This window comes from Triturus cristatus, chromosome 4_2, assembly GCF_964204655.1.
Source record: "Triturus cristatus chromosome 4_2, aTriCri1.1, whole genome shotgun sequence".
In the NCBI taxonomy this organism is placed as follows: Eukaryota; Metazoa; Chordata; class Amphibia; order Caudata; family Salamandridae; genus Triturus; species Triturus cristatus.
Genome location: NC_140586.1, coordinates 738,495,198 through 738,507,683, shown reverse-complemented (window position 1 = coordinate 738,507,683; position 12,486 = coordinate 738,495,198). Strand labels below are relative to the sequence as shown.

Below are 12,486 nucleotides of genomic sequence, written 5' to 3'. Positions count from 1 at the left end.
TCTTGACCTCCATGCAGCCGGACATCACCATCCGAGAGGCCTCCCACCTGGCGCGTGGGATTTCGGATCACTCGCCAGTGTACATTCAGGTTGCGATAGGGGGCGGCCGGGAGGGTTGCACGTTCCCCATACCCGCTTGGCGTCTCAAGAGTGAGGACATGCGGAAAAAGCTGACTGACTCCATCGAGCGTTACTTCGAGCTCAACACTGGGTCGACGAGCTCCGTGGTCACCCTGTGGGAGGCTTTCAAGGTGGTGTTGCGGGGGGAGGCCCTTTCGGCCATCGCTGGCTGCCGCAAGGACCGTGAGGCGCAGGTCGCCTTGGTGGAGGCGGACCTAAGAGCACTTGAAGAGGCAGCCTGTGTGGAGACGGAGCCGGGGGTGCAACATCGGATGCGACTAAAAACCGCAGAGTATAGGGAGCTGGTCACGCTCGCTGCCCAGACTGCCATTCAGCATAAGGTGGGCAGGATACATGACCAGGGAGACAAGGCAGGCAAACTTATCGCATGGCTGGACAAAAAGCAGCGGGCCACGGCGGTGGTGCCGGAGGTCAGGACGGTGTCGGGTGATACGGTGACGGAGCCTAAAGAGATTGTAGCGGAATTCGCAGAGCACTTCCGGCGGGTGTACAGCAGAGGGTCAGACCGCCCAGAGGAGGACTCCGACGCCTTGCTGGCGGATATTCGCATGCCCTGTCTATCGGAGGCCGACCGGGATGTCCTGGAGGCCCCCCTCGCCGCGGCCGAATTGGAGCGTGCGATTGTGGACCTTCACCCGGGGAAGGCGTTAGGCCCCAATGGTCTGCCTATCGAACTCTACAAGTTGAAACCGGACGTTCTCGGCATACATCTCCTCCGGATGTTCGAGGAGAGCGCTGCGGTGGGGCTATTGCCGCGGGATCAACGCCTGGCTACCATAGTGGCTATACCTAAAGAAGGGAAGCCACGAGATGCCTGCTCGTCGTACAGGCCGATCTCCCTGCTGAACGCAGAGCCGAAGATACTTGCTAAGACACTTGCAAACAGGCTCCACTCAGTCCTCCCTAAGCTGGTCCATCCGGACCAATCCGGCTTTATGCCCCACCGTAACACGGCGCTAAACCTCCGCCGCCTGCACGGAGTGATGGGTAGGTGCCACACGATTCGGGAAGATGCGGTGGTGGTGTCCCTTGACGCCACCATGGCATTCGACACACTCGAATGGCCATACATGATGGCAGTACTCCGAAAACTGGGCTTCGGTCCGCATTTCATGGTGTGGGTTCGCTTTCTGTATTCAGAGCCGCTGGCCCAGGTAGTGGTTAACGGTAGGGTGTCTGAGGTGTTTGGTCTGGAAAGGGGCACCAGACAGGGATGCCCGCTCTCCCCTCTCCTATTCGCGCTTTCTCTTGAGCCGCTGGCGGCATGGATCCGGCAGGACAACTGCCTCACAGGGTTGCGATGGGTGGACGGCTGGGAAGACAGAATATCGCTCTATGCCGACGATATCCTCCTCTATCTCTCCCACCCACGGAGATCTATCCTTGCGGCGATGGACATCTTTGTCAGTTTTGGGAAAAACTCCGGGTTCTGCATCAATTGGGCTAAATCCGTCCTCTATGTTCTACATGGCAATACTCCCAGGCTTCCTGACAGCTGTCCGCTCGCTGTGGCGGAGGAGGGCTTTAAATACCTTGGAGTGTTTGTCACGCTGGACAAGACTCTCCGGTTCGAGAAGAATCTCCTGCCACCGCTGCAACGGCTCCAGCGTGACTCCACCTCGTAGCAGCGGCTGCCGTTGTCGCTGCTGGGTCGTGCGGCCCTCTTTAAAATGATGGCACTCCCTAGATTGCTGTATGCTCTCCAAAATCATCCGGACCTGGTGCCTGCCTCATACTTTGCGGCGGTGGAGGCGGCGCAGCGGACCCTCCTGTGGTCGGGCACACCCAGAATAGCGTTCCGGAAACTCACGCTGGGGGGGTATGACGGGGGGATAGCCCTCCCGGATATCCGTAAGTACTACTGGGCCGCACACCTCTCGCCGATAAATCAGGGGACGTACTGCGACGGGAATGACCCGGGGTACGGGATGGATAGATGGTTGCTCCCGGGGGGGAACTACGAAGTTGCGCTGTACTCCAGACCGGGCGGACTCCACCACACGGGGCCGACGAAGCACTCGGTGCAAATATGGCACGCCGCGCACCGGGCGCTGGGCTGGTCTAACACGCTGACCCTGGCCACACCCCTGTGGGCATCGGAGAGATTGGGTGGCCTGCGGCACACGAAGGGGTTCCGTGGCTGGGATCTTATCGGGATCTCCAGGGTGGGGGACCTCTGGGGGCCAGAGGGGGTCAGACCCTTTGCCTATCTCCAGGACACTTACAATATGGCGCGTACGGAATATTTTAGATACCTACAGGTCCATCATTCTCTCCAAGCTAATATTCCCCCGGGGACTCGACCCCGCAGGCCTCCCCGCTTGAGGACAGGTTGCTGGATGGGCACATGCCGGAGCACGCCATATCGCTCACGTATAAAAAATTGATCAACAACCCCCCAGATCCTCTCGACTCCCTAAAAGAGAAGTGGGTGGCGGATGGACTGGAGATTGATGATGAGGAGTGGATCACCGCTCTGGCGTCTCCTAGGGAAGTAGCGATATCGGCAAGGCTCCGACTGGTGCAACTTAAAATATTACACAGGGTATATATCTCGTGCACCAGACTACAGGCGATGGGGAGGGGGAGGGGGGGGAGGGACTGTGCCGGCGGGGGTGTGGAGAGAGGGGCTCCTTCTTCCATATTCTGTGGGACTGCCCAGGGGTGCAGCGGTACTGGAGGCGTGTGGTGTCCTGCATGGGGGAAGTATGGGGGACTGATATTCGCACAGAGGCCAAGAGATGTCTGCTTAACATCTGGGAACCCACGGACTTGACCCAGCGGGGCAGACTCTGGGTCACACTTGGGCAAATGGTCGCAAAAAGAAATTTAGCCCGTCTGTGGGGGGCATCGACCCTGCCGAAACTGGTGGACTGGCAAAACGACATGGACTGGTGTATGCTACAGGAGAAGGCGGTGTATACGGCACGAGGATGCCCCAGAAAGTGGGGAGAGGTGTGGTCGCTCTGGAACACTTACCGAGGGGATATAGTTGAGCCTCCGCAGACCCGTTTGTCTGGCCTGGAGACTGGGGACGTGACCTAGGCTGCTGTCCGCCCTAAGACATACCAGGCGAGTCTTGCTGCTGTAGCTGTAAGTTGCCGGTGCTGCGACACCCCAGATGCTTCGAATGAACAGTCTTGTATTGTGTGACCTGGTTTTGCTTTGCTTTGTTTTTTTTTTTTACACAATAAAAATAATTTACAACAAAAAAAAGTATCAGAAGGCAATGGAAATATAAAAGCAGGACTCGATGAATACTCGTGTGTGAAAATGTGGTAATTAGAGATCTAAAATAAAAGCGATCGTTTATTTTTCGACCAATGCACTCGAGGGTCAACGTTGTTTAAATGTAAACTCCGAGTGTAATTGTACAGAGGTAAACATGTTTTCGAAAAGTCCTCAACTCCCCTGTTCATAGACACGCCCATTTCTGTCAGTACCTTATGGGCTGCTCCCACGTGGACCTCCCGCAGTCTCTTTAAATCAGTGCCGGAAGTTATCACCCTGGCCGCATCACTGCCGGCCAATGGCTGGCAGCCGAGCGTCTCTACGTGATGTCACATCCGGCAGTCTGTGTGTAGCCGGCAGGCTTGAAGAGGGGAATCCGGGTAGAGGCGGAGTAGACCCGGCAAGAGAGAGGGGGCGCCATGGGCTTCGATTTCCGCAGGTAAGGAGGTGTGTGCAAGGTACGACCCTCGTGCCCACCACAGACGGGGCACGCCGCCTCCTCATGGCAGTTAGTTCACTGTAAGATGCATCTTTACTGTCAGTGTCACGAGGCCATAAGAAAAGGCACCACGAAGGGAAAATGAGAATAAATAAAAGACTTATTCATCCTGATAAATCTTTCTCTGCTCTACCAAACATCCCACCATCTAGGGTCCTACCTGTTCCTACCACTGTCTCATGAACCTGCCCGCTGTACTAAACACACGGTTGCTGTACTCTCTCTGCTCCCAGGGTTCTGCTGCTTTCTCTCCCTGTCTGCGTCCCAGGGAAGGGGGGAGGGGAGGGTCGGTCGGTCTAGGTTGGACGTCCCCCCCCCCCTCATGCTTCCTTAGGGCTGCAGTCTTTCAGCCTCTCTCCTGCACCCAGAGATTTCTGCCTTCCATCCTCCAGTCATGACACAGGAGGCTGCTGCCTTCCACACCCCCATTATACCTTCCTCCCTTGCGCCCACCGACTGCGACCTTGTTTCGCCTCTCTCTTTGCGTTCAGTGACAGCTGGTTTGAATACCCCCCTTGTATGTCAAGGAGCGGCTGCTTTCCAGCTATACCCTTGCACCTAGGGGGGACTGCCTTCCACACGCCTCCTTGCACCAATGCGGCTGCTGCCTTTCTTTTTCCTTTCCCTTGCAACCAAGGTGGTTACTGCCTTTCTTTTTCCTTTCCCTTGCAACCAAGGTGGTTACTGCCTTTCTTTTTCCTTTCCCTTGCAACCAAGGTGGTTACTGCCTTTCTTTTTCCTTTCCCTTGCAACCAAGGTGGTTACTGCCTTTCTTTTTCCTTTCCCTTGCAACCAAGGTGGTTACTGCCTTTCTTCTTCCTCTCCCTTGCACCAAGATGGTTACTGCCTTTCTTCTTCCTCCCCCTTGCACAAAGGAAGTTGCTGTCTTACTACTTCCTCCCACCTACGCTCAGGGGCTGCTGTTTTCCTCTTACACCTGCACCCTGGGGCTGCTGCCTTTCATCCCCCCCCCCCCAGTTGCTTCTTTCAGTACCCGCCCTGCGCCCACGAGCTGAAGCCTTCAGTTCACCCACTCCCCTGCAACCAGAGACTACTGCCATCAACGCCCATCCCTCGCTTCCAGGGTAGCTGCCTTAAATTCTCCTCCCCCAATGTTGCCCCACTCCCCTTTTTCTGCACCAGGGTCACGGCATTCAATTCCCCTGCCCCATTTTTTTTTTTTTTGCACCTAGGGTTGCTGCCTTCAATACCCACTCAACCTGCTCTAAGGAGCTTTTCCCTAGAATCACAACCGGTACCCAGAGGCTGCTGCTGTCATTCCCCCATTGCACCCATGGCCTGTTTCCTTCAATGACTTCAAATCCCCACCTCTTTTAATCTGCCCTGTATCCAGTGACTACTGTCTTCATTTGCACCCAGCGGTAGTAGTTGCTATACTCTGAGGACTGATGAAGACCTCCCTCCCCTGCAACCATCGGTGGCAACTGGAATCCACCTTCGTGAGTTATAAGGATGCTGTCCATCTAGGCAATGTCATGCTGACGGATTACACCCCACCCTCCGTTTCCTATTTTACATTTAGGTGGGGCAAACTTGCACAGCCTCTACCTACCTCTGCCACCATAGCTCTGACAGGCTCATACTTCTAATACTGAACAGTCCACTTCATTTACGTATTCAAGACTCAACAGTTGTGAGCTAACAAAGGATGCAACCATTTTTCATATTTATAAATGGCGCCATTTCTCACGTGTAACCCCATTTTACATGCTGCTGTTTGTATCGTAATCAGTTATGCTTCAGACCTAAAGTCTCAGCAAGGGCCAAGTAGCATTCTAGACTGTGGCTTTGCCAAAGCTGCCTTCTAGTATACGGTGTAATGACTTTCTAGCACCTTTTTTAGGTTCATTTATTGAGTTGTAGTCGCTTTATATAACCTTTCCAACTCCTGGCGAGGTGCTGAAGTAATTCTGTAAACGGGTACCCCGCTACACTACAGACTATTTCTCTGTTGTGAGACTGTTAAATTCAAGTTTGGCCTGCATAGGAAGCATGTTAGTGTTCTATGTAAGCAAGCCGATTGGTGCTGTTGTCTTGGGTCATTAGCCAAGGTGTGTGATGGCAGGAAGATGAGTAAAGAATACAGTGCATTTTTGTGCCCAGTAGTGCAGATCTCTAAGAAAACCAATTTTCTGGCTCCTTCTTTTTATCAACAGACACCTGTATGTCGATTTTATCTACACAGACATAAATAAAAATATACGATCTAAGTATTAGGGGCCTTTAATCTTTTTCTTACATCCTTTAGAACAAATGGTGACGTCTGTTCCATTACTCGTTATAGACCCATCATGTAGCCATCTCTCAAACATTAAGCAGTTTCTTTTCTATTGCAGTATCCTTCAATATTGACCCGACCTTACCACAAATTATTACTACATCCACCTCTATTTTATGCGTGAACTATTCACCATCGAGATGTCCTCATGCATTGGACTTTACATCAAGGTATAGATCACCACATCTGAAATACATAACATTATCACATCTTTATATGACAACCTTTATAGAAGGCCCTGTGTTTACTTTCCAGTGATGAATAATGCAGTTTAAAGCAGAGTCCATGCTACACTTAGAGACAGTTCAGGGCAATCACTCTCGTTAAAACAGGGTACAAGCCCATTACTTATCTTTCTTACTATCCCCTCTCTATCTCCTTACATCGGGCGTTCACAAGTATACGCACAGTAGGTTTCAGTTGGGTATAGTTTTTATTTATACCTTTTGAGGTTGTGGCATTTCTATCATTCACTGAGCATGACACTTTATTGCTCTGTCTGTACAGCGCTTAGGAGTTGCAGTCTCTGGTCATAGGAGCTATGGTAATCCCGCACAATGTATTGTATTTGTTATCTTGAAGTCGTTTGTGTCTTGTGCGCGCTTTTCGTTGAGAGCTTGTGGAACTGTGGCCCTCTGTTCCCGGCTGCCACATAAATAACTTTAAACTGAAGAGGTCTTGAACGAAGAAGCGCTGTTCTCTGCGAACACTTCAAGAATGTTCTTTGGCGCTATACATGCAGATACGTGAACTCAGATGACGTGCTCTACAATACTGATTAAGTCGTCAACAACTACGTTAAAAATCCTTATGGCCATCTAAGTCCTCGCTGCAGGTCCCGTTTATATTTATCTTCACCTTAGATAATTTGTGTTTTCCATAACTCTCTCTACCTCACTACTCCACTCTATCTCACTACCTCACAACTTCTCTCTCTCAAAACATCACCGCCTCACTCTCTAGCTCACAACTTCACTCTCTGTCACTCACTACCTCAATCACTCTCTATCTCACTATCTCACTCTTTCTATCTCAATAACTCACTTTCACTCTCTTTCACTACCTCTCTCTCTATCTCACTACATCACAACATCACTCTATGCTTATATATCACTACCTCACAACATCCCTCTCCCTCACTACCTTACTCTCTCTCACTACCTCACTCTCTATTTCAATACCTCACTCTCTCTCTCTCTCTCTATCTCAATACCTCACTCTCTCTCTGCTAATGCAATAGGTATCACATATGCAAAAAAAAAAGCTAATGCCAATAGAAATGACTGCCATTTATTTAGGGATACAAAAATGTTAAAAGAATAATGAGCAATACCAATAGCTCTACCTATAATATTGCCGAGACCATTGCATTGTAAATGCTTGTTGTTTTGTGCTTCTTTGTAAAGCAGACGGGTGGAAACAGAAACCATCATAAACTCGCATCTGTAATGGTCTCCTAGACTCATTCCAATTAGCCTGTTTCCATTACCAATCCTTGAGCAAGAAGCCGATTCTGGCATGTTTAGAGAAAACCAGATGAGGGAACGCCCGAAATATTTCTTGTGAATTAACATGGGCCCTGGGTGCGATGCTCACGGTTTTGTGCTTAAACTAATCCCTGAAAGCAGCATTTAGTTCAAAGGCAGAGTTCTGGGGATGCAGCCTCCTAACACTAACTCAACATCTCCTGCTGCTACCACACACAGGATTGCTAGAGTGTCCCTCCAGCGAGGCATACCCGGGTGAACCGAGCCGTTTATTTAGTTTTAGCCAGATGTGCTATGCTTTACTGCAAACAAAATTAATGTGAATAATAAAGAATGTTGAAATAGGAGTTGACGGGGATGCTCCATATGCGGCATAACCATGCTATAGGAATACCCACAACGTTTATAATCAGCACAAGGGATGACTTGTCCTGCATGTGGGAAAAAGGAACAGTAAACTTCCAAGTTGGACCATCTCAATGTCTGTTCAGCACATTAAACCCTCCTGGCTAGGCTAGGCTCGATATGTTCAGCTTTCTAGGGGGATGAACTCGTTGCTGGGTAACCCTAAAAAAATTATATTACAGGTTATAGACTTTGGCTTTCTTTCAGCTTGTGAAATTACAGAAATGGAACACCAGGCATTGCACTCCCTGTGCGACTAAGCCGTCTTGTAGGGAAGCACTTTCATTGCTAAGAAAGATGGTTCATATCTAATTAAGCCTTTTCAGATGAAACGCAGGCATCAGAACTTAATTATGGTTCCACCTGTAGCTAATAAGGAGTAGGCTGATCTGTCGACAGTCTCCTTCCTGGAGACCAGAGAACAGGCGAACAGCATTTTGTGCTAACCTTAATGTACCCCAGTGTTTTTTAGTGACGCAACCACAAACCTATTCCAGTCTTGATGGGCCTCAGTAAACTTGCTAGTGATTTTCATGGCACCGTGTGCATCAAGTACAGGCATACACAAAAAAGTAATTAGTAGAATGCTTGAATTGATCCCAACCACGGGTATTTATTTCTGGGCCACTTTCGGGTCTGTTTGTTCGCGCATTGTGCTACTGAAGACAGAGGGCACACTTCATCCCGCTCCAGTAACAACAATGCAGCCTAGATGGCCAGGCCACATCTCCTCTGAACGTAAACGAGCAACACCGACCTAGTTTTGTCCATGTGTAGCCTCATAAGTAAAGTGAAGTGAGACATTATTCCTATAGCACAGTGAGGAAAAGGACCCATGTCTACACATACTCAGCGAATTTCGGGCGTCTCACTGACAAAAAAAGGAAATTATGTTTTGAACGCTAGATAATCGTGACTATTACTCTGAACTGCATTGTACCCCATTGTTTCCTCAGTGAAGCAGGTGGACGTCCAAATAGGACAGGTAAAGAATTTGTAGGTTATGTTGCTATAGATTTTGCCCTTGCTACTAGACTAAAAGGCATGCAAGTACTGAGAAGAGAGCACCTAACCGAAGGCATGAACCGTAATACTGCTGAGTCTTTCGATTCACTGGCTCCATCTTGCAATGTGTTTGTACATTTCAAGTAATTGGTAGAAATCTACTTCATACATCTCAGCGCATTGGTCGAATCTTCTAACCATGCATGTGTCCTTACATCCATGACGAAGATCACCATGTCTGAGAGATCACAGGGCAAAATGTGGTTTATTAACAGCAGGCAGCACGTTGTCTGCCTTTTGGCCATGGCGTTCTTCATCTGATTGCCCCACAAGTATACCATTTCCAGAGAGGCTTGTTAGAGTAGATTGCTTAAGTAGAGGACCAAGACAAATTCTTTCTAGAATAGCTTTCCAAATATATCCATAAACCTGACATTCTAGGCAAGAAGAGTGGCTGTAGAAGTGGTGGACACTGCTCCCCCAAATCTTCCTATATTCAATCTCGAGAGCTGTAGTGTCGTTTCGTTATGTAAAAACAGTGCAATATAAAAAGTAAAGACATCAAAAAAGAGAAACAAGTGATTGTACTCAACTTAAATACCAGATTTAGAACACACAAGTGAAAGATGTATAGTCTTAACATTCATTTAGAAACTGTTCCTGAAACAAAGTCCTCTGATCTTTTTGAAATGATGCAAGGAAGGAGCAATTCTCAGTGAAAATTTTCCACAACCTGGGCGATGACTGAAAAGTCCTGATTCAAAGTACAGGAACTTCTTATTTGATAAATACGGAGCTGGATTAGAAAATTCCTTTGAATCCTACATGCGCTTCCTGAAAGTCCAACATAATCTAATAGTAATCCATAACCTACAACTAATTCAAAGGTCAGAGTACAGGACTGATGTGCTAGAACTTCCCAGGCTCATTTTAAGACCAGAAGAAAAGTGCAGCATAGACCAGAGAGAAAGCATGCACTTTTGGGTAAACCAATGAACATGGAATTCCTGCCATTGATATTGGATAACATGAGAAACTAGAACACTGTCCTGAAAGATCAAGGAGGAAAAAGTGTTTAAATTGCCTAAAAGGGAAGAGTTGAGCATTCCCGGACTACCATCTTAGCACTTCTGCCTAAGTGAGACCATGAGTTTATCATGGAAAGGAAGATGCAAACTTCTTCAGGACCTTTCCGCTGCCATACAAGATGACAAAACAGAAGGCCTGTCTCATGGTCCACCATGCTAAGAGCAGATGAAAGATCCAGCAGCTGAAGCAAACAAATGCCTCTGCCAACACATGACTGATGTAGCTTACCCACCGCCTGGAGTATAATCATTTCAGTGCTACATCAAAGATAAAGACTGAAAAGATCTCAATAGGTTGTAGCGCTCAGTGAGGGCTTGTAGCTATCATTCAAGCACTATTTAATATTTTAACTAGGGTTGAAGGCATGTCATAGGTGGCAAATAGGTAAGAATGTAACTGCCATTTGTTGTGTTAATAGCTGCTTGAGTGTCCCTATTCAGTGCAGAGAAGTATTGAAGAAATGATAAAAAATGAGCGAAGGCCCTAAAAGAGCCTTTTTAGAAATGTAATAGAAGTAGCAGTACATGTAAGGGATTTTAGTTACAAATGAAGGTTATTTCAGAGAACTCAGTCGAAGACTGAACTACCTGGTGAAGGGACAGTGGTAGAGGAAGAATTCAAGTTTTATTTGGCCTTGAATGAAGCTCACTCTGGTTAATTATTGCAGTCAAGTGGAGAAGAGGAGGTAGTATGTGGGATTTTGCGTTGATGGACCACTATTATAATTGACCTTGCAGTGATCCTGCAAACTAGCAATCAATTACAAAATATACTGCTTCGGCATCTTTAATTCATGATCAACACTCTCTTGGCCTCCTTAAGTGGAGCCAATATACAAGTATTCGCAAAAAGCATTCTCAAGTTTTGAAATGTATTGTTATTTAATGATTGAGAATGCCAAAGCAAATGTTTCCTACGAAGGGGAAATTTCACTTGCATAGCAGAAGAAAACACCTCAAACTTCTTAAGGATGGAGTATTTGCGCACATACTTTCTAAATAGGTGATTTGTATGTGGGGTCGATAATTAGAGACATCAGGGGCAGAACAGGTCCCTGTAAGTAGTAATTTCCAACAGCTGCAAAATGACAATTTCCAGGAATTGGCCTATCTCTCTAGTCGTTTCAGCAGAGAGAGAGAAGGACCTCTTTGTGTAGCAAGGCAAGTGGAAGATTGACATATAGAGCTGATCTCTTCATATCCAATCCCCATCTAGGACTGCTTAATATGGATATTTGGAATGAAGGTTTTAAGACATAACCCCTTACCTCAAAGAAAGAAAAATGGAGCTCACTATAACTAAGATGGGTCTGTATATTTAACACACTATCTGCTCTGATGTTTTGAATTGATGAGTTCTGGAACTGACGCTCTGAGTACAAAGCAAGTTGTTTGCATTAACATCGTCTCAAACCCCATCCTAATCAGGTGTTTGCACGAGATTGGCAACCAAGGAACCGCCCTCTGCTGAATCTACTCCCTCTTAACAAATAGAACACAAGCTGTTAGCCTGGCACACTACTCCTCAGGATCTTGCATACTCATCTGCACAGCGCCTCAATGTTTATTGTTAAGCCACACCCTCTCCAACGCATACATGGGCCATCTGGAAAACATCATCCGAGCACATGACATCAACATCCTTTCCAATACAAAAGAAACACAACTCATACTTTCCTTATCGGACCAGATCCCGAAAACAAGAAACAAGTCCACCACATGCATGAACGAAATCGCTAAATTAATAAATGCCAACTGCCTCAAGCTCAACACTGACGCGACTGAAGCAGTGATCTTCGGCAAGAACACCTGACCTTGGGACTCCAACTGGTGGTGGGCCGAACTTGGATCCACACCAGGAACCTCTAAATAATCACCAACAGCAAACTGCGCATGAGCACACACGTCAACGCAGTCACTGCATCATGCTTCCACACCCTGAAGATTTTGAGGAAGATCTTCAAATAGATCCCAAGCACCACTTACAAAACTGTCCCTCACACACTAGTCACTAGCCAGTACTCGCATCACACCTAAGGGAGCTCCACTAGCTTCAGACAATTAAGCACACTCATTTAACACTCTTCACATACACCATCAGGACACTAAACAACTTGGACCCAATCTTCCTGAACAGTTGCATCTGCGTCCACCAGCCATCCAGACACCTATGCTTCGCTGGACTCCTACTCGCGCATATCCCATGGATAAACAGAACCAAATCAGGAAGACAGGCTTTCTCTTGCATCGCTCCTAAAGACTAACGGCGCCCTACCCCACATCAGAGGCTCCCGCTCTTACTAAATTCCACAATAAGCTGATTACCCAACC

General features: G+C 47.9%; 1 protein-coding gene across 2 annotated transcripts in view; it reads right to left on the bottom strand.

Moving 5' to 3' along the window:
- The window catches only part of EPS15 (epidermal growth factor receptor pathway substrate 15), an 819,466-nt gene that overhangs the window by 519,423 nt on the left and 287,557 nt on the right, over positions 1-12,486 (bottom strand). The window lies entirely within an intron of this gene.